Source organism: Gopherus flavomarginatus, chromosome 1, assembly GCF_025201925.1.
Source record: "Gopherus flavomarginatus isolate rGopFla2 chromosome 1, rGopFla2.mat.asm, whole genome shotgun sequence".
Classification (NCBI taxonomy): Eukaryota; Metazoa; Chordata; order Testudines; family Testudinidae; genus Gopherus; species Gopherus flavomarginatus.
The window spans coordinates 165,927,223-165,954,611 of NC_066617.1; the positions used below are offsets into that span (position 1 = coordinate 165,927,223).

Below are 27,389 nucleotides of genomic sequence, written 5' to 3' on the forward strand. Positions count from 1 at the left end.
CACCAAAGGGGGCTCACTGACTTCTCAGGAGATACTCCCTTATTCTTATACACTACAGTTAGCTGAAGCAGCTATTGTCTTTTGAATTGCTGTGAGACTTATGCAGTATCAATATGTCTTGGTGCCCTTTCCTTTTCAAGGAAGAACTCTTCATCTGTGGCTGGAATATCTCCTGTTCCTTTCCTTCATAATTCCAAGGTTCCGTCATAGAAATGCCACCTCTGTTAGGCCAACTCTGTGGAAAAATACAAAACGGTTCCCCCTCTTGTATGTGATCCTAACAATTTTGTAGCTCTAATGACAACACCTTTGCTTTAATAAACCCTAATGCTTATGCAAATAACTTTGATGTCCTCTGCTGAACTAATCAATATTTGAAATATTTTAAACACTAAGGGTACATTCAAATTACATGATCAGATGAAGGGTTTTTCTTGGATAGGATTGTTTCATTCTCTGAATAATCAGTGAATAGTATTTGAAAAGATGCAATTCAGTACTTTGCTATAACAATCAAGCTGCATCTTGTTTTCTTTCAATGTGCTTGCTACCATACATGGAAATCTCGGATAGACATAGTCAAGGGTCAAAGTTCTGATTTTTGCTGTGCTCTGACTTAAATGCAAGTATAATGAGTAAGATGCATGGTTCACTATCAAGCTTCCTTCCCCACTCTGGGTACAGGGTACAGGTGTGGGGACCTGCATGGATACTTCTAAGCTTAATTACTAGCTTAGATCTGGTACACTGCCACCATCCACAATTCCAGTGTCTGGAGCACTCTCTGTCCCCCCAGAACTTTCCCCTCCCTGGGTTGCCTTGAGGGACTTCATCAATTTCCTGGTGAACACAGATCCAAATCCCTTGGATCTTAAAACAAGGAGAAAGTAACTGTCCCCGCCTCCTTTCCCCCACCAATTACTGGTGAGTCCAGATCCAATCCCCTTGGATCTTAAAACAAGGAAAAATCAATCAGGTTCTTAAAAAGAAAGCTTTTAATTAAAGAAAGAAAAGTAAAAATCATCTCTGTAAAATCAGGATGGAAAATACTTTACAGGGTAATCAGATTCCTATAGACCAGAGGAACCCCCTCTAGCCTTAGGTTCAAAGTTACAGCAAACAGAGGTAAAATCCTCTCAGCAAAAAAGGAATATTTACAAGTTGAGAAAACAAAAATAAAACTAACATGCCTTGCCTGGCTGTTACTTATAAGTTTGAAACATGAGAGACTGATTCAGAAAGATTTGGAGAGCCTGGATTGACGTCTGGTCCCTCTTAGTCCCAAGAGCGAACAACCCCCAAAACAAAGAGCACAAACAAAAGACTTTCCTCCACCAAGATTTGAAAGTATCTTGTCCCCCTATTAGTCCTCTGGTCAGGTGTCAGCCAGGTTTACTGAGCTTCTTAACCCTTTACAGGTTAAAGGGACACTAACCCATAACTATCTGGACTATTTGGTCTTGCCATGAGGGCAGGGGACTGGAATCGATGACCTCTCGTGGTTCCTTCCAGTCCTAGAGTCTATGAATCTATCTGTTTATGACATTCAGCATTAATGAAAATATGTTTTCTCAATTGATGTATTCCATTGCATCCGTTCACTTTCACTTTGAAATTGTATAATGAGTAAATAAGTTACTATTTCTTATAACCAACAATATTTTAGTAGACAGCAGTTGTTGTTGCTAATGCTGATCATTGGTGACACCCACAGATAAGCATTGCTAAGGATTTGTATTTTAAGACCCTGTTTAGCACAAAAGGGAGGATTTTTCTTGAGTTCCTGCATAGAATTCCCATATAATTTTGGACTGTCTGCCCTCCATAAGGAAGCTTTTATGATCTGTAATCCTGACACAACCAACTACTACACCAAATATCCACATAGAGGGAGAAACTTTGATAATGGTGCATGTGCAGAAGGGCCAATAAAATGGTTTCATAGATTTACGAAGGCTAAGATGTACCGAATGTTGGATTTTCAGACAGTGGGGTATGTGTGACTTATACCTTGATGCCACAGGGTCACTAGTTGTCAAGAGACCCCCATCAGGCAAACACTGAACCTTACATTATGTTTTTATGTGCCAAGTGCCCTTCAAACTCAATGTACATACTACCGGCAGCAGAGTTACTAACAGCAGACCAAAGCACTCCAGCAATTTCATATTGGCTGGCCTGACTTTCTCCTGATACCGTTAGGATAACTGTTCAATGCCACAGACCACAAAAACTGGACTAGGACTTTCGCTGGTCTTGAATTATGCTACCACAAAGTTTTCAACCAGATGTCTTGTATATATTAACTCAGTGCTTGTTTTGAAGTCTGTTGTATGTGTGATAGCCAACTGATTTTGCAATATCACATTTGTGCAATGCATTGAATAAAAATAATATGCAGAGATGATTCTAAAGTAAGGGTTTCCCACTGATCACAAGAAGTTTTTCTAGTATGTTTTTGTGTTATTGCAAAATGGGAAAACTATGCATGAATGCAGCTAAATGATTAGCAAACTCAGCCTGATTTTCAGTACAGCACATCTCATCAAACAGCTCAAGGACATAATAACTAGGATAAAACGTGCAGAAACAACACCTTCCTTTTGCTAAAAATGTTCTTGAATTTGACAAGAAAATACTGATTGAGAATAAACAGGAAATTTGAAGAAATGTATCTTTTTGTTAAATCAATTCTCAGATGCTTGGAAAAAGATGATCAGGAGAATGTGAATTCTCCTCCAAACATACATTATAGTACTCAACTGTAGGCAGGTCAGTTCAGTTATGTCTCAAAATCATCATTATGGAGAGGCATTATGCTACAAGAGATAGAGAGCCCCTAATCAGGGACAGCAAAGCTGGTGCTGAAAACGCATACAGAATTGTTAAAAAAGCACTTTCTGAATGACAAGCTTTATCACAAAGCTTCAGAGTTTGTGGAAGTTATGAGAGACACTGTTCAAGGTTAACCGTGTGCGAATGTAATAAGCATATTGCAGGACAGTAACATGAAGAGGTCAAATAATGTATCTGATAATGTTGATTCAATACACATTATTCTATGTAGTGTGAAAGGGGAAATATCAATGAATTGCAAATAGGAGTGGGCTGGTTTATGTGATTATTTCAGAGGCACCTTGTTTTTCCTGGGTGTTAATGCAGTCCTGGTAGATACTGCAATTAATTCTTCCTTCCTTCCTTCCTTCCTAAGCTATTTTTTGAAAAACAGTACTGGATTTTACTTCAGTAAAGTTACTGGCTATTAGTGAACTAGAGTCAGTTTGATTTGTTTTCTTAATTCTCTCTTTTCTGGCAGACTTTTGTGCTCTTGGCCAATGTTGTGTTTTATTTCTCCTGTCACTTTGACAGTTATACAAACATTGTGATCCTGCTTTCTCAGTCTCTTTTTGATAGTAATATCTAACTAAAACACATACCCATCAAATTTACATTTTGCTTTCCCAGGCCAAAATGGAGCATTTTTCTTCCGAGATGTCTTTGCTTTAACATGATCCTGTTTAAAGGCAAAAGCAAAGAACTTATCATTTTCTTTTATTTTTTGTCAAAATACACAACCATCCATTTTCCAAACAATATTGTGCTAATGTTGACGAACAATATATCTGGTTCCACTAATTTTTACACAAATATATTAAATGTAGATATATGGAATAATAATAATCCTGAGCTGTTATACAGCACTTGTCATTAGCAGATCTCAAAGCCCTTTACCAAGGAAGTTGGTATAATTATCCCCATTGTACAGAGGGGTAAACTGAAGAACAGAGAGGTGAAGTGACTGACACAAGGTCACCCAGAAGCCCGGTGGAAGAACCAAGAACTAAACTGAGTTCTTAGACTCGTAGACTTTAAGGTCAGAAGGGACCATCATGAGCATTTAGTCCAGTGGTTCTCAACCAGGAATGTGCATATCCCTGCGGGTACGCAGAAATCTTCCAGGGGGTCCATCAACCCATTTAGATATTTGCCTAGTTTTACAAAAGGCTACATAGAAAGCACTAGCAAAGTCAGTACAAACTAAAATTTCATACAATGACTTGTTTATACTGCTCTATAGACTACACACTGAAATATAAGTACAATATTCATATTCCAATTAATTTATTTTATAATGAAATAACAATGAGAAAGTAAGCAATTTCTTAGTAATAATGTGTTGTAACTTTTTTTTTTAAATGTCTGATTTTGTAAGCAAGTCTGGGTGAGGTGAATCTTGGGAGTACACAAGACAAATCAGACTCCTGAAAGGGGTACAGTAGTCTGGAAAAGTTGAGAACCACTCATCTAGTCTGACTTCTTACACATTGCAGGCTACAGAATCTCTCCAACTCGCTCTTGTAATAGACCCCTAACATTTATTGAATCTTCCAAGACCCAAAGCAGTGTTCTAGCCACTAGGCAATGCTGCCTCACTGTTGACAGGAAATGCAGCAGAGACCCCTTTCTGCAGCGTTTGAATTTTCCTCCATTTTCTCTTTATCACTCTCGTCAGTTACAGAGTATTGGTAATGGATAATTGCTCATGAATACCCTGACCCAGTTCTATCCCATGGGAGTATTTAGTCCACAGATCTTGATTCTGTTTGGTTATACTATTTAAAATCAGCTTCATCACCATAGAAAATTATTTCCTCATCTTTTGAATGTTTGTAAAAACTCCCTATTGCAGAGACATCAATGGACAGAACTGAATCTTTGATCTCTCTATTGAATATGGATAACCAGTAAAGGTTGGAGTCTTAGGGCATGTCTTCACTTGCAGAGTTTTTATTTTTGTAAGTTTCACCGTTGATAGGGAACCGGTGAAAGAAAAGCGCTGGCTTGTGTACTGTGACAGACCCAGGCCAGTGGGGTACAGGAGTCTGGTCCTATTGGTATCCAGGAGGTGGGCGGGGGAAGCCCGCCCACTTCGAAAGGACCTACCCCCAGCCTAAGGGGAGGATCCACAAGTCTGTGATACCAAATAATTCCGTGGGACAACTAATGAAAAAACAGGATCAGGAGTGAGGTCATAGGGCTAAACGAAGGGAACCTGGTGAGGACACTGAACAGAGCACCCTGGACAACACCCACTGCTCCTCGAAGGCATCAAGGGAGCCAGTGGACACTGCCCAGAGGAACTCTGCCCAGATGCGTGAACGGATGGAGGAGCGGAAAGAGGCCCCACAGTCGCAGGAAATCCCGTCGGCCAACCTCCTCTCCCTGGTTTTGTAGATGGCTAGTTTGGCCAGGGCCAAGAGGAGGTTGATAAGGAGATCCCACGACTTTGTGGGGCTACGAATGGGGAGTGCATAGACAAACAGGTGAGGGGAAAAGTGCAACCAAAAATGCAAGAAGAGAGTCAAGAGGAGCCAGAACAGGGGCTGCAACCTGGTGCACTCTAAATAAATGTGTGCCAGAGTCTCCTTCACATCACAGAAAGGGCAGGTGTTGGGGACGGGGTGAACCTCGTCAAGTACATGCCCGTGCTCACGGCCCCGTGAAGGAGCCGCCAGCTGACATCCCCAGCGGGCCTCGGGACCAGGGCAGAGTATAAGCTGGCCCATCGGGCCTTCTCACTCTCGAGAGGTGGCAGGAGGTCCCGTCATTTGGTATCGGGGCGGGACGCAAGGGTGAGGTAGTGGAGAGTGTGGAGCACGAGCATGTACAGAGGTTTCCATGGCGCAGTCTGGAACAGAACCGGCTGCAGATCGTGCAGCCGGCTTGCAGTGAAAGGGTGAGGGGGTCGATTGGGTCCATGGGGCAAGGGCCCTATAAAAATGTCCACGGGGCCTGGCGTGGAGGGGGGGGCATGCCCTCTCGCAGGACCCGGTCGACGTAAGCCCAAGCACCAGGCAGTAAAGCGGCCTTCACCTCCTGAAGTATGCGCTGGGGAGTACAAGGTCTGGAGAGCCCCATGCGCTGAGCGAGCGTCAGGGGATCCAGCCAGTCTCCCCGGTCGTAGTCCAGGAGGTCTCTGACCCTGGTGACTCCCGCCAAGACCAGCCTCTGGCATACCGCGGGGGACTCCGCCACCTGCACACGAAGCTGGGGATTGTGTAGCAGGGGCTCCGCGAGGAGGTCGGCCCCCACGGTGGCCACCACTGATCTGGTCATTGAAAAGAGCTTCCAGGTCTGGAGGAGGTCTTGGTAGAAGACCGGCAGCCCAGACAGGTCTCGCAGAAGACCTCTCGGATGGAGGTAAAAGAGCTGCCAGTCATATCGGAGCCCTCGGAAGCGGCGGAGGAAGGCATGCTCCAATATGCTCCATGCTGGACTACCTGCACCACACAGGAGCCTTTGCAGGGCCTGGAGGCGGAAGACGTGGACCTGAGTGCGTAGGCACTTCCGGCCCTGCTCCCCCTCTTCCAGGGGCAGGTGGAGGACCCCTGCAAAGACCCAGTGCATCCCTGGCCAAAAGAACTCCAGAATCGCCGTCTGGAGGTTGACCAGCAAATCTGGGGCCGGGACCAGGGTGTTGAGTCGGCAACAGAGCATGGACAGGACCAGTTGATTAAGCACCAGTGCCCTCCCCCGAAGGGTGAGGCACCAGAGTAGTTTTGTCCATTTCCGAAGCCGCTCCGTCACCCTGCCCTCCAAACTGTGCCAGTTCTCCGGCGGAGACAGATGCGTGGCAGAAAGGTAAACGCTGAGATAGAGAAGCTGACCCGCGCTCCACCGGATGGCCTGAAGCGTGGGTGGGAGGGAGCTTGCCTGCCACCCGTCCCCGACCACCAGGCCAGAGCTCTTGACCTAGTTGACCCGGGCAGTGGAGGCCACCGAGTACACAGCCTGGCAAGCCTCCACCCGCGCCAAGTCGCCCGGGTCCTGGACCATGAGGAGCACATTGTCAGCGTACGCCGACAGGACCAGCCACAGCTCTGGCTCCCGAAGCACCAACCCCATCAACCTCTTGCGGAGGAGACAGAGGAAGGGCTCGATCGCCAGAACGTACAGCTGGCCTGAGAGGGGGTACCCCTGCTGCACTCCCCGCCCAAAGCTGACCGGCTTGGTCAGGGTCCAGTTGAGCCTGACCAGACACTCCGCAGAAGCGTACAGCACCTGGAGAAAACCCACAAACAGGGTTCCGAAGCCAAACGCTCGCAGAGTGCCCAGGAGATACCCGTGATCCACCCTGTCGAACGCCTTCTCCTGATCCAGGGACAAGAGGGCGAATGACAGACCATCCCTACACCCTAATTCCAGAAGGTCCCGGACCAGATACAAGTTATCAAAGATGGTGCGGCTTGGGACGGTGTAGGTCTGGTCTGGATGGACCACGTCCACCAGCACAGACCCTAGCCGCATGGAGATGGCCTTTGGAACGATTTTGTAGTCCGTGCTGAGGAGCGAGACGGGACACCAATTCTGTAAGTCTCGGAGGTTCCCCATCTTTGGTAATAAGGCGAGCACGGCTCGCCTGCATGAGAGAGGGAGGACCCCGCTCTGCAAAGACTTGGCCCAGACGATGACCAGGTCTGGGCCGAGGACGTCCTAGAACATGCGGTAGAACTCCACGGTCAGCCCGTCCATGCCCGGAGATTTATTGGTGGACATGCGATGGAGGGCTTCCGAGAACTCGGCCAGAGTGAGAGGCGGCTCTAGCCGGTCCCGGTCACCCGTGCTGACCATCGGGAGTCCCAGAGCACTCTGCAAGCGTTAGGATTGGTCGGATCCGGGGAGAAAAGAGTCGTGTAGAAGGCTGTGGCCCTCTCGCACATCTCCGCTGGATCCATGAGGGGAGTGCCGTTCTCCGCCAGGAGGCAGGTGACGTGCTTCTTGTCCCCCCTCTTTTCTCCAGGGCGTAGAAGAAGCGGGAGCCGCGATCCATCTCCCGAAGGAGGTGGATGCGGCATCGAACAAAAGCGCCCCGGGCCCGATGGTCTTCAAGGGCCTGGAGCTCCTCCCGCTTCTCCCGGCATGCTCTGCAGAGGGATGGATCCTCGGGGCTGGCGGCCAGACGCCTCTCCAGCTCCAAGACCTCCCGCTCCAACTGCCCTATCACCGCATCCCTCCATTGGCTGGTGCCCTGGGTGTAGTCACGGCAGAAGAGCTGGGCGCGCACCTTCCCCAGATCCCACCACCGCTGCGCCAAAGAAAAGGCGCGCCTCTGCCCTCGCCAGGCCAGCCAGAACTCCCAGAAGGACGCCATGAAGCCCGCATCCTCCAGCAAGCTATTATTAAAGTGCCAATAGGCCGGCCCCGGCCTCTCCGCGCAGAGAGAGGCCGTCTCGGTGGCAAGGTGGTGATCTGAAAAGGGGGCCGGCCGGAGGAGTGGGCCCATGAAAAGTGGAAACGTGACAGGTAAATACGGTCCAGCCGGGAGTGGCTCGACCAATGGGCCTTCACCCGGATGAAGGTGAACGTCGAGACGTCGTCTGGGTGGTGGTCGCGCCAGACGTCCACCAGGGAGTGGCATTCGACGATCTCCCAGAGGACGTCCGCGGAGGCCGGGCACTGCTCGGTCCCTGAGCGGTCCCATTCCTTGAGGATGGTGTTAAAGTCCCCTCCCAGGACCAGGCACTCACGAGGATCCAGGGAGCCGAGGAAGGCGGACGCCTGCTGATAAAAACACAACCTCTCCGGACCCGATGTCGAGGCGTAAACGTTGACTAGATTAATCACAGGCCCCTCCATGTGGACCCGGAGGTGCAGCAGGCGACCCGGCACAGCCTCGGCAACCCCCAGCACTTCGGGCCGTAGGTCGGGGAGAACAGGGTCACCACTCCAGCCACGCAGACCGAGAAGTGGCTAAAGTAGGCCCCGTCCCCCCACTCCAGCCGCCAGCTAGCTTCAGCAGCCGGATCTGTATGGGTCTCCTGCAGGAAAACCACAGAGTACCCCCCCTCCCGGAGGAAGGAGAGCACCTGGCTCCTGCGGAGACCCATCCTACAGCCCCTGGTGTTTAAAGTGGCAAAGATGATCTGCGCCATGAGGAGGGCTGAGGGGGATCCTCGCCAGCAGACACGCCCACGGCCTCCGGCAGACCGCGCAGCAATCCGTGACCTACCCCGTAGGTGAGTAAAGAGTCACGGAAGACGAGGACCCGCTGGTAGGCCGCAGCAGCCTGCTTCCCAGTCCTCTTACCCTCCCCCATGAGGGCCCTCGCGGCCCGGAGGACCTGATGGAAATCCCCCCACCGCCGGAGCACAAGCTGGACTTTGTTACGGGAGCCACGGATGTCCTCAAGGAACTCCCATAGCTCCTCCCTCAGCACATGGGGGGGCGGGGTCACTGATCGATGACTGTCCCCCAGTGGGGCCCTGGTCACAGCCCCATGGCCCACCGAGGTGGGCAGGCAGGGGGCAGACCCCTGACATGGCGTCCAATGGGCAGACGCCACGCGACCTGCCCTGCTCCCAGATTCAACAAGGGGCGGCGGAAGAACAGCAGCCCCTGGTGGGTCAGGACAAGAAAAAACTAGTGAAGCCGCTCCCTGGGGGGCATTCCCGGGGCGGCACTGGCATCACAGGAGGTGGAGGGGACAAGGACAGGGCTAACAGGAGTAGGGCAGGGATCAGGGAGAGAATCCAGGAAGGAGGTAGAGGCAGGATCCGGAGCCGCTATAGCTGAGCCGCTGGATGGTGGCTCCGCCTGGCCAGGCTCAGGGATCTGGGAAGTGGGAAGGGGATCCCTAACGATGCCAGGCTCAGCCACTGTGGCAAGGGCGGCAGCCCCGGCATCCAGAGATAGATGTCTGTCAACGGGGTCCCTGCCTACTAAGAAGGGCGGGTCCTCCACACCCAAGAGGGACACCCCCTGGGAACCGGGTCTCGGCAGCGGGGCACTGGCCATCGTCCCAATGGGCTTGGCGGCCGTCAACAGGATGCCACCCGCAGCCGGTTTGATGGAAGATTCCAGGGGACTCGCAGAGGTGGGAGCAGAAGCAGCAGTTAGGGGAAGGGAACTCGGGGACAGGGGGGCCGTGGCGAGGTCGCCCAGATCGAGGCCCGCCGGCAGAGAGTCGTCCTCCCCCTGCGTGACCGGGGTCAGACCCAGGGCCTCGATCTCCTCGTAGATGGAAGGGAGATCACCATCCACCACCCCAGGGCCCCCCTCGCCAGCACCCCAGGCAATGCCCGCCTCAGCACTCACAGAGGCTTCGAGGGGAAAGGGGGTGAGAGAGGCTCCCTCGGGGGCTTCCACAGGAAGGGACCCCGAAGGAGGGGCGGTGTTACCTTCCAGTTCTGCCACAGGGTCCCCAGCCGGCACCACAAAACGGGAGTCATCAGGGGGCAAAGCGGAAGGCTCGTCATCGGTGCCCCCCTTCCTGCTCTTCCGGGGGGCCTCCGAATCCGAAGGATGTAACGAGGCTCAGGGACTCAAGGAGGCAGTGGTGGGACAGCAGAAACGGGGGAGGATTCCCCCTGGGACAAGCCCTTTCCCACGTCCGGCGGTATCTCCACCGCACCCTCCTCCACAGTGGTGGACCGAGAAGGAGGAGGAGGGGAAGCTTTGGGTGCCGGGCAGCCAGGGGTACCGGCGATGACAGGGCCGGCACCTTGCCAGGGCCCAGGGGTCCTGAACGCTCCTCTGTGCTGGGCCAAGGGGCAGTCCCTCTGGATGTGCCCCATTGCCCGGCAGAGGTAGCACCGGGCCTCCCTCATCGAATAATGCACCCAGTAGTGGGCACCCTGGTAGGGGACCATAAAGGACCCCTCGAGCTCCTCTCCGCCATGCGCCACCAGCAGCAGTTGAAGCTGCACTTGCCAGCGGAACGAGAGAACATGACAGAGGGTGAGGTCCTTGCAGCCCAAGGGGAGAGGGCTGATGACGGAGATGGGGCGCCCCAGGGCAGAAAGGGCAGGCAGCAGGGCAGCATTGGGCAGGAAGGGAGGAACGGAGGTCAGGATTAAGCGGACCCTCAGGTCTTCCAACGGCTCCAGGGGGACGAACATGCCCCCCACCGCCAGGCCAGTCTCTACCGCCTCCTGGGCTGCAGCCTCCGATGCCAGGAAGAAGACCACCTACCCGTACATTTTGGAGGCTGCCATGATGGCCGTGGGCCCCACCACCCTCACCAATGCCCTCATGTAGGTCTCCACGTGGGGCGAGGCGGGCACCAGGAGGCAACGGACGCCGTGCTTCCTTGTCAAAGTGGGAAAGGGGCCCTGGCCACTGTAGATGGTAGCGGAAGCAGCGGTTGAAGGAGCAGTGGCAGGCAGGGGGGCCACCGCCACCTGGGCATACGCCCTGGGTGCCGGGGGAGGGACACCTATAGAGCTGGTGGAGGGAATAGCGGGGAGGGATGCCGCAGCCGGTAGTGGGGCCGCGGCAGCAGGGGCTGTCTCCGCCATGGAGGGCCTGGCCTTTCTAGCAGGGCCCTTACTCTTTTTCCCACCCCAACCCTTCCCACCAGCTGGGGGGGCTCCTCCCGAATCGGAAGGGGCGAGGGATGTGGCAGCAGCAGAGGTCTCCCCAGTACTCGCCACCGCCCGTGCCCCAGCAGGGTCAGTGGTACGTGGATCGGCAGTGGCGGTCGAGGTAGAGGCTTGGGCAGTGGACAGGGGGGCAGGTGGAGGAGGGGCAGTGGGAGCATCGCGAGGGGTCTCCCCTGCCGCGTCCCCCGCCATAACGAGAGCGGGAAGGGGGACAAACAGCGAGGAGAGGGGAAGGACAGGAGGCAACCACCCCTCCCCGCTAGGCTGCAGGCAGGGGAGGAGGGTGCCAGAAAGGGAAGGCTAAAGGGGTGTGGGGAGCAACCAAGGACCTAGGAGTGGGAGGGCTTCAGGGCACCGACGCAGAGGAGAGTTCTGGCTCTTCTAGTTGCACTAGGGGATCAGGGGGACAACGGCAGAGGGGGGGTGCAGTGAACAAGGGGAAACCAAATGGGGAAGAGCACAAGCACATGGGAGGGGGCATGGGCACACGAGGGGAGGGACCAATCAGGGCTAGGGGAGCACAGGGTGGGGGGGAAAAGGGCGAGCTGGGGATGGGGTAGAGGGACCACGGGGACAGCTACAGGGCTGGGGCAGAACTATCAGGCCGCAGAGGGAAATAGGTGGGGTGGACAAATGTGGCAAAGGAGAAGGTGTCAGTCCAGGGGGAGGGGAGAGGTGGTGCGCCCACAGGCACTTGTGCCAAAAAGTCAATGCTAGGCTGCTGCTTCTGCAGGCCCAAATGATGGAAGTGGGCATGGTGAGCCAGGCGAGCAGCGCAGTCCCAAAGGCAGGAGACCGAAGCTGAAGGAAAACAGCCAGCGGGGATGGTGGAGGGGGCAACAATGGTGGTGGGGGCAAAGGGGATACAGATGGACCGGGGGCAGGCTCCACGCCACACCCCCGGTGACCCAGCAAACACAGTCCAAACCCCTACCACAAGAGCACAGTTTGAAAAAGACTCAGTCTGGGAATGCCCCCTCCACAGTGGTCTTCATGCGGTCTCCAGCAGCGGGCGGTCCTCTTCTCCTTCTCCTCCTCCTCTGGGCACCAACAGCTCCCTAGCAGCAGCCACGGTAGCCCCAGCAGCTCCAGGTAGTGGTGGTCTGGTGTCCAGGCAGGAGGGACCCCGCTCAGATGGTGTCCTCAGCAACAAAAGCTGAGGTCCCTCATTCCCCTCCTCTCTGGGAAGCAGGCCAGCAGCCCCCCCAAACCAAGAGACAGGGGAATGCCTAAGGCCCCATCTAGATGTTATGCCTGCAGGGAGTGGGGACATACAGCTGCACAATGTCCCAATGCTGAGGAGCCGATGCAGTGTAACCTGGGGAACTGGGCAGACCCATGCTCCCTAATCCACCTTGTGGGGGTCTCACTAACCCCACATATGTACCCCAGACCAGTAAAACGAAATGGGGTAGAGACCACGGCACTGGTTGATTCGGGGAGTGCTATCATGCTTGTCTCGGGGAAGCTCATGAAGTGTAGTCAGCTGCTGCGGGCTAAGCGTACGGAGATACCATGCGTTCATGGGACAGTTGGTTATTACCCCACCATCCCAGTAAAACTCGAGGTTCAGGGGAACACTACTGAGCTACCAGCAGGTGTAGTCCCTAAACTCCCATACCCGGTGCTCATAGAGAAGGACTTCCCACGGTTTGGAGACTTACTCCCAGTAGGAAGATTGGAGAAAAGGGGAACCCTGAAGTTAGTGAGGCATCTACAGTAGACTGTCAACCCCCAGTCTTCTCTGAAATATCCCCAGATTTATTTTCCATTCCCAGACAGGGTAGAAAGTCGAAAAGGGAAAGGAGGGTAGCTAAGGCCTTGGGAACCCGAATACTGACTCAAAGCCAGAGGGTCGCTCCCATAGGTAGGTGGATCCAAGCAGCTGAAAAGGAGGCTGCCCAGGAGGGAAAAGCACCCGAGTCTGACCCTCACCCTAACGCTTCTGAACCAGTAGAGGCAACAGAGACTGGGCCCCTAGATCTTGGGCAGATTAGCCCTGGAAGAGGAAATTTTGGATGAGACCAGGCTGAAGAACCAAGGTAAGACATAATGAAGAAGAATCTCTTATACCGGGTTGCACCAGTACAGGGGCAGAAGGTACAGCAGATCTTAGTACCTCAAAAACACCAGAATGCTGTATTAAGTCTTGCTCATAGTCATCTTTTTGGGGTGCACTTGGGGATAGAGAAGAACCTGGCACGAGTCCTACGACGGTTCTTCTGGCCCAGAGTACATGAAGAAGTGCGAAGATATTATGCATCCTGCCTGGAGTGTCAGCTGCACAGTCCCTGTCCCCACCTGAGGGCACCTTTAGTACCCCTTCCCGTCATAGAGGTCCCCTTTGAGCGAATAGCCATGGACCTAGTGGGACCCCTGGAGAAGATGGCTCGGGGCCACCAATATATACTTGTTGTTTTGAACTATGCTACTCGCTACCCAGAAGCTGTCCCCCTGCGGAACACAACCTCTAAAACGATATCCAAAGAGCTGGTGAGGATCTTTGCCCAAGTGGGGCTACCAAAGGAGATATTAACAGACCGAGGAATCCCATTTATGTCAAAACTAATGAAGGACCTCTGTACACTGCTCCATATACATACCCTGAGAACTTCAGTCTACCATCCGCAGACTGATGGGTTGGTAGAAAGGTTTAACCGAACCCTCAAGGCTATGATAAGGAAGGTGATAAGTCGGGACAGGAAGGATTGGGACACCATACTGCCCTATCTTATGTTCGCTGTCCAGGAGGTACCTCAGACCTCAACTGGGTTTTCCCCCTTCGAGTTATTATACGGGCGTCACCCCCGTGGCATACTAGATATCTCAAAGAGATTTGGGAAGAGGAACCCAATGAGGGGAGAAATATAATAGAACATGTAATACAGATGTGAGACCGGATAGGCCGGGTCACCCCTATTGTACGGGAACATTTGGAAAAGGCACAGGAGGCCACAGGAGAACCCATTACAATTGCCAGGCAAAAGTCCAACAGTTCCAACCAGGGGATCGGGTGATGGTGTTGGTACCCACGGCAGAAAGCAAGCTTCTGGCCCAATGGCAGGGGCCCTATGAGGTGGTTGAACCCGTGGGGGAAGTAACCTACAAGGTGCGGCAGCCAGGATGCCGAAAACAAGAACAGATTTATCACATCAATCTTCTGAAACCCTGGCATGCACAAGAGGCATGCATAACTGTGAAAAAAGACCTAACCCAGGAAAACAAGCCTTCCAAACAGGTGAGAGTATCTCCTGATTTAACACCAAACCAGAAGAATGAGGTGTCTGAGATGATCTTCCGGAACCAAGATGTGTTCTTGACAAAACCGAGTCGAACAACCGAGACATATCACCACATCGTCACGAATCCTGGGGCCAGAATAACAATGAGGCCCCATCGGGTGCCAGCGGCTAAAAGGGAGGAAATAAAAGCAGAAGTAAAAAAAAATGCTGGAGTTGGGGATCATCGAAGAATCCCACAGTCAGTGGTCCAGCCCAATCGTGGTGGTACCCAAACCTGATGGCACCACAAGGTTTTGCAACGACTTCTGGCGACTAAACAAAGTATCCCAGTTCGACGCGTACTCAATACCTCGCATAGATGAGCTAGTGGACCATCTGGGTAATGCCCGGTATTTGACTACTCTAGACTCGACAAAGGGGTACTGGCAGATTCCCCTTGCGGAAGACGCAAAGGAAAAGACTGCGTTCTCTACACCAGAGGGTCTTTTTCAATATACTGTCCTCCCTTTTGGACTACACGGGGCCCCAGCTACTTTCCAGCGACTCATGGACAAGTTATTATGCCCACATAACAATTATGCTGCTGCCTACTTGGACTATGTGGTCATTCATACCCCAGACTGCGAAACCCCACCTAGAGAAGGCGGAGGCAGTCCTTGATACCTTCAGGCGAGCTGGCCTTACAGCAAACTCTGCCAAGTGCGCTGTAGGGTTTACAGAGGCCAAATAACTTGGCTACATTGTGGGAAAAGGTCCAGTAAAACCCCACGTGAACAAGTTGGAGGCCATCCAAAATTGGCCCCGACCACGTTGCAAGAAACAAGTCCGGGCGTTCCTAGGTGTAGTGGGGTATTACCGACGATTTATCCCCCACTTTGCCACAAGGGCAAGCCTCCTGACAGACCTAGTGAAAGCCTGTGGACCTGATCTGGTGAGATGGTCTGACGCAGCAGAGGAAGCATTCACAGACCTACAGACGGCCCTCTGCAGTAACCCTGTACTGCTAGCCCCTGATTTCACCAAGGAATTTATCCTGCAGACAGATGCATCGGAAGTAGGGTTGGGGGCCGTCCAGCACAGATGGTCGGGGAGGAGCAACACCCAATTCTCTACCTCAGTAGGAAACTCCTTCTGAGGGAACAAAAATATGCAGTGGTGGAGAGGGAGTGCCTTGCCGTAAAATGGGCCATGGAAGCATTGCACTACTACTTGCTCGGGCGCAGGTTTGTCCTCATGACCGACCATGCCCCTCTTCAATGGATGCAGCGAAATAAGGAGAAGAACACAAGGGTGACCAGGTGGTTCTTATCCCTCCAACCTTTCCAGTTCCATGTGCAACACAGAGCAGGGAGCCGTCACGGCAGTGCCGATGGCTTGTCACGTGTGCACTGTCTGGCTTCCCAAGCTGCCCAAGGAAAGCAAGGGGGAGGGATATGTGTTGAGCAAGGGGGAGGGATATGTGACAGACCCAGGCCAGTGTGGTACAGGAGTCTGGTAGAGGGCAAATATACTGGTCACTGGATGAGCAGTTTTCTGTTCCCTGAGTGACCAGGGCAGGGGCTGCACTAGAGTAATCAGGAACTTGCTGGAACCAATTAAGGCAGACAGGCTGATTAGAAGACCTGCAGCCAATCAAGGCAGGCTAATCAGGGCACCTGAGTTTTAAAAGGAGCTCTCTCCAGTCAGATGGGGAGGAGCCAGAGGAGAGGAAGTGCGTGTGAGGAGCAAGAGGGACAAGGAGCTGAGAGTGAGCAGGTGTGCTGCTGGAGGACTAAGGAGTACAAGCATTATCAGACACCAGGAGGAAGGTCCTGTGGTGAGGATAAAGGTGTTTGGAGGAGGCCTTGGGGAAGTAGCCCAGGGAGTTGTAGCTGTCATGCAGCTGTTACAGGAGGCACTATAGACAGCTGCAATCCACAGGGCCCTGGGCAGGAACCCGGAGTAGAGGGCGGGCCGGGGTTCCCCCCAAACCTCCCAGCTCCTGATCAGACACAGGAGGAGTTGACCCTGACTGTGGGGGAGATCACTGAGGTGAGCAAATCTGTCAATAAGTGCAGGACCCACCAAGGTAGAGGAGGAACTTTGTCACAGTACTTAATTCCTCAGGCATCAGAGAGTGTTTACACTAGCAGCACTTCCATCGCAGATGAGAGCAGCGCTGTAGAGCAGCTATCCCACAGTGCAGCTCTCTCGATAGGTCTTGTGGGAAGGAGGATGAGAGGAAGGCATTCTGGGTCCCCGTTCAGTGCCCTGTGATGCACTGCTTCATGTCCCATCAGCCCCATTACTTCCTTGTTTCTTTTGTGGCATTTTTATCCCCCCCCCCCAGCTGTCTGTCTGCTTTCCCCACCACATCTACAAGCAAAGGGAAAGGGAGTTTCAACCTTCCCAGGGCCTACGGGGGGAAGGGTGGATGTCCCTTTACCGGGTGTCAGAGCAGCGGAGATGCTGGCCAGAGTGGTCACTTTTGGAACTGTGGGATATTCTCTGGAGGCCAAAAGGTGTTTACATAGGAAGAAAATGTCTTCACTTTCCCAACAGTGCAAAAAGAACCGTGGAAAGAGGTATATGCCTCTCAAGAAGGTGGCTTTCTTTTTGCAGTGAAACATCTGCATGACCCAGCCACTCCCAGTCTTTATTCAGGCCTAATTTGATGGTGTCACTGTGATAGGTTGGATCACAGAAACCCCCTGGGGGCTGCCAGCTGATGTGCCAAGACTACTTCTGCCTCTGCTTTCCCTGCCAGCTTGGGACTCCAGCACCCTGTCTTGTTGAGCCAGACATGCCAGTCTGCTCCAACACAGACCCAAGGTCTGAACCATGTGCCCCAAAGCTGCAGACTTAACTGAAAGCAACTTGAGAAGTGTTCCTGTCTTTAACACTCAGATGCCCAGCTCCCAATGGGGTCCAAACCCCAAATAAATCCATTTTACCCTGTATAAAGCTTATGCAGGGTAAACTCATAAATTGTTTGTCCTCTATAACTGTGATAGAAAGCTATCCACAGCTGTTTGCCCTCCCTCAGATATTAATACATACTCTGGGTTAATTAATAAGTAAAAAGTGAATTTGTTAAATACAGAAAGTAGGATTTAAGTGGTTCCAAGTAGTAACAGACAGAACAAAGTGAATTACCAAGCAAAATAAAACAGAACACAGAAGTCTATGTCCAAGAAAACTGAATACAGCTAAAACCTTACCCTCAGAGGAACTCCAGTAAGCTTCCTTTTACAGACTAGTCTCCTTCTAGTCTGGGTCCAGCAATCACTCACACCGCCTGTAGTTACTGTCCTTTGTTCCAGTTTCTTTCAGGTATCTTTGGGGGTGAAGAGGGATCTCTTTAGCCAGTTGAAGACAGAATGGAGGGATCTCTCATGGGCTTAAATAGACTTTTTCTTGTGGATGGAGACCCCCTCCTCCCTCCTATGCAAAGTCCAGCTCCAAGATGGAGTTTTGGAGTCACCTGGGCAAATCACATGTCCATGCATGATTCAGTTTTTACAGGCAGCAGCGCTCGCTCACATACTACCTTGAAGGTTCTCATGCAGACTTTTTATGTGGATTGGAGCCTTCCAAGATCCACTGTCCCTTAAGTGCTTCTTGATTGGGCACTTAATTTGCACATTCCTTTCTCAAGAAGCTGACCAAATTCTTTACAAAGGCTACTTAAAAATCAAGGAAGTACACAGCCAATATTCATTACTTCAAATACAAAAATGATACATGCATACAAATAGGAGGAATGTTTTCAGTAGATCATAACCTTTACAGAGATATGTTACATGGTATATGTAGTATAAAACATATTCTAGTTATGTCATTTATACATTCATAAGCTTATTCCATAAAGCCTTATGGGGGGGGGCACTGTCACATTTAGCCACTCAAAGCACATTTTCTTATTCTAATAATCCATTAATAAATAATAAACATTTTAATAACTCACCTACATAAGAACAGCCATACTGGGTCAGACAAATGGTCCATCTAGCCCAGTATCCTGTCTTCTAACAGCAGCCAATGCCCGGTGTTTCAAAGGGTATGATATTCCAGGGTGGAGTTCAAATCACTGAGCGTCACCACTTGCACTGCAACTTGAAGTGCCTCACAATGCTTCGCTATTGTAGGTTGCAACTTGGGTCACTCACAAACAGCCTGCCAGCATGCAGGTCACACCCTGAGTACTTGTGTATAGTCACAGCCTGGTCCAGCAAATAATCAGCAAACACCAGCCACAATCTGGCTTCTAGCCACCTTGGTTACTTACTTACAGGGTGACTCCGACACAATTCCTGGATTTTCATCAAAAAAAAATATGTGTTTTGCACTGTCCAGCCCTTTCCTGGACAGTCCAGATATACTAGGTCTGTTGCCCCCTAAGGAGATCAATACACAACAGCTTGTCACCTTAAATGCAGTTACTCAAACAATTCACAACACTGGATTAACTTTAACTACAAGAACAAAACAAGTTTATTTAATTACAAAGAGAAGATTTTAAGTGAGTACAAGCAATGAGGCATTAAAGTCAGAAAAGGTTACAAGAAAAATAAAAATAAAATGCTTCGTAAACTTAACTAGATGTGGTTCAAGGTGGAATTCTTACCACATGTTTTCAGTACAGTGCTGACTCCCATAGTCCAATAGCTGTTTCTTTTGTCATCTTAGGTGAAAAGAAAGAGATGGGTAGGAAGAGATAACTTTGGGCGTCTTTGCCCCTACTTTTATAGTTCAGTCATCTGTTTAAATGCCTTTTCCTGAGTGTGACCCCCTAGATAAAATTCTTTCCAGCTGAGAGCAAGGAAACATGGAATCTGGTGAATGAAGGAGGCTGCATGCTATTTCTTTTCACCTATGTATGCTGAAATACAGATTTTCTTCGACTTCTTTCTCCCCCTCCCCCCCCCACCACTTTCACTGTCTGAGGACTCTGTTTAACACATATACAAATTGAGATAAACACACATCCCTTTGTTTAAGACAGGCCTGCTTGGCCAGTTCTACCTAATCTGGGCTATGTGAGTTTGAACATGTGCCCTTAACATCATACAGGGGGATTTCATAACTTTACACTTAATATCATGGTAAAATGTATGTAGTAACATTATTGACCACTGAGTTATCTTTCAAATGATACATCACTAGGCATATTTTATACAGACATTACTACAGTAGTGTGTAGGATGTGAATACAGAGGTGCATTTGTTCACAGAGAGAATGAACAGAACAGCAATTATCAAGTGACCCATTCACTGTTGTCCAGTCCTAGCATCCAGCAGTAAGAGGCTAGAGATATCCAGAGCTTGGGGTTGCATCTTTGACTATCTTGGCTAATAGCCTCCATGAACTTATCTTATTTCTTTTTGAACCCAGTTATGCTTTTGGCCTTCACAACATCCTCTGGCAATGAGTTTCACAGGTTGACTGTGTGTTGTGTGAAAAAAATTTAATCTAATTAATTTTGGTGACATTTCTAAATATTTAAACTTTCTTAAAAAAAAAGTAACTTTGACTGTTGAACAAGGAACTGAGAACAGTGAATAAGGAACTAGGAATAAGGACCACATTGCACCTTGGTGAAGAACACCTTTTTTGTTTCATAAGGAGTAGGCTGGCTGGACAACCCCCTGAAAATCCTGCAGAAGGAATGGAATATCCTTTGAAAAAGAGTCCTCTGTGCTGGCCTCCAACCCCATCTCAAGAAGACCTGCCATGAGGTAAGCAACTTATAGATGCATGTTTGCAGACAGTGGAGGAGGGTACAGAAGCCATCTTGGGCGTTCCTCCATCTCCATCTGAGAGAAATGTGGGGAGGAGAGGTGCTAAACCACAACATCTCAAAAAACTCTAAAAAAATGTTCAGTTTGAATTCAACTCTAGCGATGAATAAAGCGATGTTATATATAATGGGATGGGGGAATTTCATGAATCAGTCACCCATCTCTGATTGGACTGTATACCATGCATTTGCACAAGTGCATAGAGATGCCAGGGCCAGGGCCGGTGCAACCACTAGGTGAGCTAGGCAGGCCGCCTAGGGCACTAAGTGGATGGGGGTGCCAAAAAGTGTGCTCAGAGGAGGCGGTGGAGTGGAGGTGAGCTGGGGCAGAGGGGCACAGGGAGGGCTGCCCACAGCCAGTAATGGGGGAGGGGGGTGCAGGGGAACCACTCCCTCCCCCAGCTCACCTCCGCTCCGCCTCATCCCCTGAGCATGCTGCCCCCATTGTAGTTCTCTTCCCCTCCCAGTCTTGCTGCACAAAACAGCTGATTGGTGCCACAAGCCTGGGAGGCGGCAGAAGTGGAGCAGCACCGGCATGCTCAGGGGAGAAGGCGGAACAGAGGTGACCTGGGGCAGGGAGCTGCCGCGGGGGGGATGGGGGCCTTCCCGGCTCTTCCCCATGGCCCCTGCCCTTGCTCTGCCCCAACCCTGCCTCTTCCTGCCCCTGCTCCTCCCCAGCCCCGCCAGGGGAGTGGAACAGGCTGGGGCCTGGGACCAGCCCCCGCCCCCCATGGAGGTCTGTGGCAGGGCCACACACAGCCCTCCCATGGAAGCCTGGGGCCAGCCCTCCCTCCCTGCCGTGGAGGCCTGGGGCTCCACACAGCCCCCCTGCAGGCGCGCTGCATAGGGCACCAAAACAGCTAGGGACGGCCCTGGCTCCTTGCACCAGCCCTGGCTAGGGCTCATCACAAGAGAGGAAGAACCTCTGGTGGTAGTGAAGCTGTAGCAGCATATAAATTCTTTGGGAAGGGCAGCAGGAATGACTGACAGAAGGGACTACTAGAGCTTGCTGGAATAAGTAGGATACAAAGCTGATATATCCAGAAAAGGCTGGAAGATGTCAGAAGCCCCCTTCCTTTGAAAATACTTCTTTCCTCCTCTGCTTGACTTCTTAAGGGAAGACAACTTGCTTTCCAACTCCACAGCAATTTTTGTCAGTGTGAACTATTCATGAGGATACAAGATTCTGCTTGATTATCTGTTAGACCTTTTCATTTGAGATAAAAATTTGGGTGATAGTGAGAAAAGACCCTGGAAGTAATCAGTACTGATTTAACCAATGAGCTATGTACATTTTGGCTGCAAGCTCATTTTAGCGGCTAGTTACCAAGCACTTCTCATCCATATATAAAAAAGTGCTTTACAAAGGTGGGCAAGTATCATTATCCTCATTTTACAGATGAAGAAATGGAAGCACAGAGACGTAAGCACCTGTTTTTCCAAAAGTAGCCACTGCTTTTGGGTAGGCAATTTGAGGCACTTTTGCACCCATTTTTCAGAAGTGATGAAGAACTACAACTAGAGCTGGTCAGAAATGTTTTAATTAAAAAAAAAGTCAATCAAAACCCAAACTTTTTGCAGGAAAGCGTTGATTTCAACTAATTTCTCAACTCAAAAGATTTTTGGAAAATAAGTTTTACAACATCCTATTTGGTTCCATTTTGACATTTTTAAATGAGAAAAAATATCAATTTTTATGTTTTTAAATGACTTTTTATTCTGAAATTTAAGATAATTATAATACACACTTTTTTAAAAAAATGGTCAAAATTGAAATGAAACATTTCAAACTGATGGAAATGAAATATTTGATTGACCTGAACTTTTTGTTGTTGATATTTCATTTGTGAACGTTTTTGAAATTTTGTCTTTTCACCCTGTTTTGTGACAGGAAACATTTCTGATATTTTGAGAATTTTCAAGAGACAGAAAAACCACGTCCTGCTACGCTCTACCTATTCCTCTATTTGAATTCAATGGAATCTGTAGGTTCTTGTCACCAGAAGTGAGTTTACAGTAAAACACAGGGTGCCTCCTACAACAGGGTGCTCCAAGGCCGGGCAGTTGCGGGGGCAGAAGCTTGGTCCTGCCAGCTCCTGGGGTTCCTGCTGCAGGCTCCACACCCACCAGCAGCCAAGCTCTCTTCTCCCCAGAGTGTGCAGTGTTCCCACCCCGCCCTCACCCTCCCAGAGCTTCCCCCACTACCAAACAGCTGTTTGCCAGTGCTTAGGTCTCTCTGGGAAGGAGGGAGAGGAACAGGGCCACAGCAGTCTCTGGGGAAAAGGCGGAGAAGAGGCAGGGGAGGGGCCTTGGGGAAGGGTTGGATCACAGGAACCCCCTACCTGTTGTGCTAAGTGGCATAGTTGAGCAGGATCTGTGCACAGCTGATTGCTTTGAAGTAGTGATAGTGATTTTAAGTGAGTTTTAAGTGTGGTGGCTGGAGAACAAACAAAGTGGTTACTGGTTTGTTATTTTCTGTTTGCTTATTTCAGGTAAGGGAAGTAGGGACAGAAAAGGAAGCAAAAATAAATAAGATTGAAGATCAGAAGAAGCTAGAACTATACAAGTTGCAAATTGCCCAGAAATGCTGAACACTGGGCATTGTGAAAGTCTCTGGTAACTAAGAATCCTCTGAGCTGAGTGCATCCCAGTTTCAGTGAACTGCAGAGGGGGTGTGGCCCAGCAGAAGAAAGCAGGAAAATGACACTTCTGTCTGCTCGAACAAAGACCCAGGGTCTGAATAACTTGAATAAAAGCTGTAGGTTTACCTGAAAGCAGCTAACAGAAATGTGCTTGTTTCTAACACTCAGATGTCCAACTCCTAATGGGGTCTAAACCCAAATTTATGAGTTTACTCTGTATAAGCGCTCCACACCCCAACCTCCTGCCCCAACCCTGAGCCTCTTCCTGCATCCTAACTCCTGGCCAGACCCTGCACCCCAGCCTGCTCCTGCATCACAACTCCCTCCCAGACCCTGCATCCCCAACCCTGACTCCTGCACCCCCTTACACACCTCCAGCCACCTGCCCTCCCTGACTCCTACACCCCCTCACACACTCCCAGCCTTGACTCTTGCACCCCTCTGACACTCCCCCAGCTCCCTGCACTCCCTGATTCCTGCAACCCCCCATGCTCTCTGCCTCCCCACACCTTCGTCCCCCTGTCCTCCCTGACTGCTGCACCCCCTGATCCCCACTTGCACTCCTTGCACCAAATGGGAGCTGCCCCAGGTAAATACTCCACACCCCAACCCCTGCCCCAGCCCTGAGCTCCCTCCCACATCCTAACTCCTGGCCAGACCCTGCGCCTCAATCCCCAGCCTGCTCCCAAACCCTAACTTCCTCCCAGACCCTGCACCCTCAGCCCTGAGCCCCCTCCTGCACCCTAAGTCCTGGCCAGACCCTGCACCCCAACATTTTTTTAATAAAGCAATCTTATCCAAAGCACTTTACAATAGTTAGCTAACGTTACAAACAATATTTGGAAAGATCATTAAGTGGTCCGCAGAGACCCTCAGTGATTTTCAAGTGGTCTGTAGAAAAATAAGTTAGACTACAAAAACAGTCAACGTACCTCACTTTATTTTCATTTACTTCCTATTACTTATAGGAGGAGGATGAAGGAAAAAAAGAATGAAAAACGGGCAGAGGGGGCAGATAAAGGAGAAGGTTCTTTTTCTTGGCTGGGTTCCAAGCAGGGGTCCCAAAAATGAAGCTGGGCACTGGGTCTCACTAATTCTAAATCTGCCACTGCTTGTTACCCTTTGAAAACCATCCATCAGCAGCATTTCATCATATATTGGGATAGTTCTGAATTAAGTTCTAATTTCCTGGGCCAAATTTTGCTCTTGGTTCTGCATATGCAATACTCACTAAAACCAGTGGGAATTGTAAGCACATAGCGAAATGCAGAATTTGGATTCCTCCATCTTGTTGATTATAAATTCAACTAAACATTTTCTGAAAGACACTCTCTTTTTATAAATCATACTGTACTGTGAACTGAATAAGACTGTAATCATTTACAGGTAAGATAAGACTTGGCAACGATGCACCTAATTTTCTGTCTTTTTGCTGCAATGGTACAAAGATGAGGTTTAAGAAATGTGGTAAATAATAGTCAATAAGCAGTGTTAATTTTAATAATATATTTTGCAAAATATTAGTTGATTACCTTGTGTTCTATGTGATCTCATTGCTTGTGTTTATAGGACAACTGACAAACCAGGGCTATTTGGCTTAGCCAATGTTAATCCAATAATTAGCTGTTTCTTCCTCCAGACCTTCAGGGCAAGATTTGGCGGTGGTTAAATAATATTCATGGGAATATGATAATAGATCACTGTGTGCACTCGTTTTACCTTCTCAACTCTAGAAAAAACTAATCTTGGTGAGAGGACCAATCACATCATGTTTGTCAAAACAAACAAATGGGACAGATTCGGCTCTTAGCTATGCTGGTTTAAATCCAAAGTAGTTCCCCTCAAGTCATATGACTCCAGATTTACATCATTGTAACTGAGGAGCAGAATTTGGTTTATTGTGTATTTTGCAGTGGCAGTTGTTTCCCTGGTCTTCCACTGAGTTAGTTTATTAAAAACACCACGAAGAATATAGCTAAGGTTTAACCAACAAATCAAATATAGAAGAAATAATGCAATCTTCATCAGTGCCAGCAAGAGGGTAAGAGCCAAAAGGATGTTACTTAATTGTAGCCATAAAGAAGTCTAGGGGGGAGAGTGCAGAGTTTGCAGTCTCTTCTCAGCCACTCCATTTTAAAAAGAAAAAAAAGGCCCGCAACCACATGTATGAATTTGTGTGAAGATAGCGGATGTTCTACAGCATCAGACAAAGCTGCCTCTGATCTCAAAAAGAACAGCAAGGTTCTTAATCCGGCCTGGACCCACTGAGTGATACCAGTCACCTATCCCGGAAGGAGGATCAGACCCAGATAATTAGGAGAATAAGAATTGAACTCCCAGTGTGCCTGTATGGATGACCAGCATGCAGGGAGATCTAAGACATAGTATGTATTTGCACCCCCGACTCTCACATACTTAACTAGTATTCGAAGCCAGAATGCATATGCTTAGCTTCTAAATTTAACTTCTAGCTTAAAAAAAACCCCAAAAAATCCCACACACCACATAGCAGGCCAAGTTGTGATCGGTTACAAAAGGGTAATTACAGAGCAACGCTATTAACTTCAATGAAGTTTCACTAGATTTACTGCAGAGCAACAGAGAACACGGTTGGGCCCCAAGACAGATTCTAAAATGTAACCTGACACTCTACTTTCTGAAAACTCTGTTGCAGAGGAGAGACGCACACTGAATCTCACGCAATTATTTTAAAAAGATGACTATGTGATTATCAATTATAGTAACTTTGGGCCTGATTCTGATCTCACACCATTTTTTCAATGGTAACACTACTGAGATCAGAATTAGGCCCTATGGGTTTAGGATTAATATTTTACTGCCATAAAAGCCTTTATAGAGTTAAAAGGCAAAGTCTGAGAGCTAGCTCAGTGGTTTGAGCATTGGCCTGCTAAACCCAAGGTTATGAGTTCAATCCTTGAGGGCATCACTTAGGGATCTGGAGCAAAATCAGTACTTGGTTCTGTTAGTGAAGGTAGAGGAATGGACTCAATGACCCTTCAGGGCCCATTCCAGTTCTAGGAGATAGATATATCTCCAATTCAGCTCCCTTAATTAGAGCTGGAGTGACAGAGGGCTGGGTAAGCAGTTTTCTGCTTAACATCCTGTCACATCTCCTCCCTTTTTCTGAATCACCAGGAGAGCACTATACACTGTCACAGGCATAAAGACATAAGAACAGCCATACTGAGTTAGACCAATGGTCCATCTATCCCAGTATCCTGTCTTCTGATAATGGCCAACACCAGGTGTTTCAGGGAGAATGAACATTCCCTGTCACCCTGTGACGTTGCTCTCCATATAGTTTATGAATGTGAATATGATGTAACTGGAATATGCTTCATGCAAGATATCATTACAAAGCTCATAATCTACTGAGTGTGTTCATCCTATTTGTTTGCATGTATTATTTCTATGTCTGGAGTTAGGAGAATAAGATATAAACTTGTATTACTAAGGTAAACATATTAAGTGGAAGCCATTAAGGGTGCTTCAGAATCAATGCCCTGTAAATGGCTCTGTTTACTTGCAAATCTTCCTGGGTATGTGTGGGCCAGTCCTGGAAGAATGGAGGCTGGGGTCTCAAAGGACATGTGAACATGTTACCTGATACTGGAATTCATCTTAAATCTGGTGCTTTTCCATTTAGAAGGAAGGGTAGGGACCCAGAGAGACAAAAGATTCCTGCCTTGTGCCAAAGCTATAAAAGGGGGTAGAACAGAACAAATGTAGCTGCCAGTCATGAAAACGCCCCTGCTTTCCACCTAAGATGTCTGCTGGAACTAACAAAGAGTGTACCAGGGGAAAGGATTGGGCCCAGAGTAGGAAGGAGTCTAGTCTGTGAAAGAAACTTATTGGAACATCTCTGAGGGTGAGATTTTACCTGTAATCAGTTTCTTAATGTATTAGGCTTAGACTTGCGTGTTCTTGCTTTATTTTTTGCTTAGTGACTTACTTTGTTCTGTCTGTTATCATTTGGAACCACTTAAATCCTACATTTTATACTTAATAAAATAACTTTTGTTTATTAATGAGCCCAGAGTAAGTGATTAATACCTGGGGGAGCAAACACCTGTGCATATCTCTCTATCAGTGTTATAGAGGGCAGACAATTTATGAGTTTACCTTGTATAAACTTTATTCAGAGTAAAATGGATTTATTTGGGGTTTGGATCCCATTTGGAGCTGGGTGTCTGGGTGCTGGAGATGGTGACCTGCTGAGCAATTTTTGGTTAAAGTTTGCAGCTTTGGGGGCGTGGACCAGACCAGGTCTGTGTTGCAGCAGGCTAGGGTGCGTGGCTCAACAAGGCAGGGTTCTGGAGTCCC

The 27,389-nt window shown here is 49.4% G+C and overlaps 2 long non-coding RNA genes across 3 annotated transcripts in view; one reads left to right on the plus strand and one right to left on the minus strand.

The window, feature by feature from the left end:
- The window catches only part of LOC127055684 (uncharacterized), a 45,160-nt gene that overhangs the window by 11,475 nt on the left and 6,296 nt on the right, over positions 1-27,389 (minus strand). Inside the window, exon 2 of one of the 2 annotated variants that reach the window (XR_007775567.1) lies at positions 17,824-19,286. This is a non-coding gene — a long non-coding RNA (uncharacterized LOC127055684). Of the gene's footprint in view, positions 1-17,672; positions 19,287-27,389 lie in introns of those variants that run through there. The other variant, XR_007775559.1, reaches the window with a different exon arrangement.
- Positions 19,999-25,931, plus strand: LOC127055775 (uncharacterized). The gene is made up of 3 exons (XR_007775617.1): positions 19,999-20,341; positions 22,295-22,408; positions 22,896-25,931. It is a non-coding gene; the product is annotated as an uncharacterized LOC127055775 (long non-coding RNA).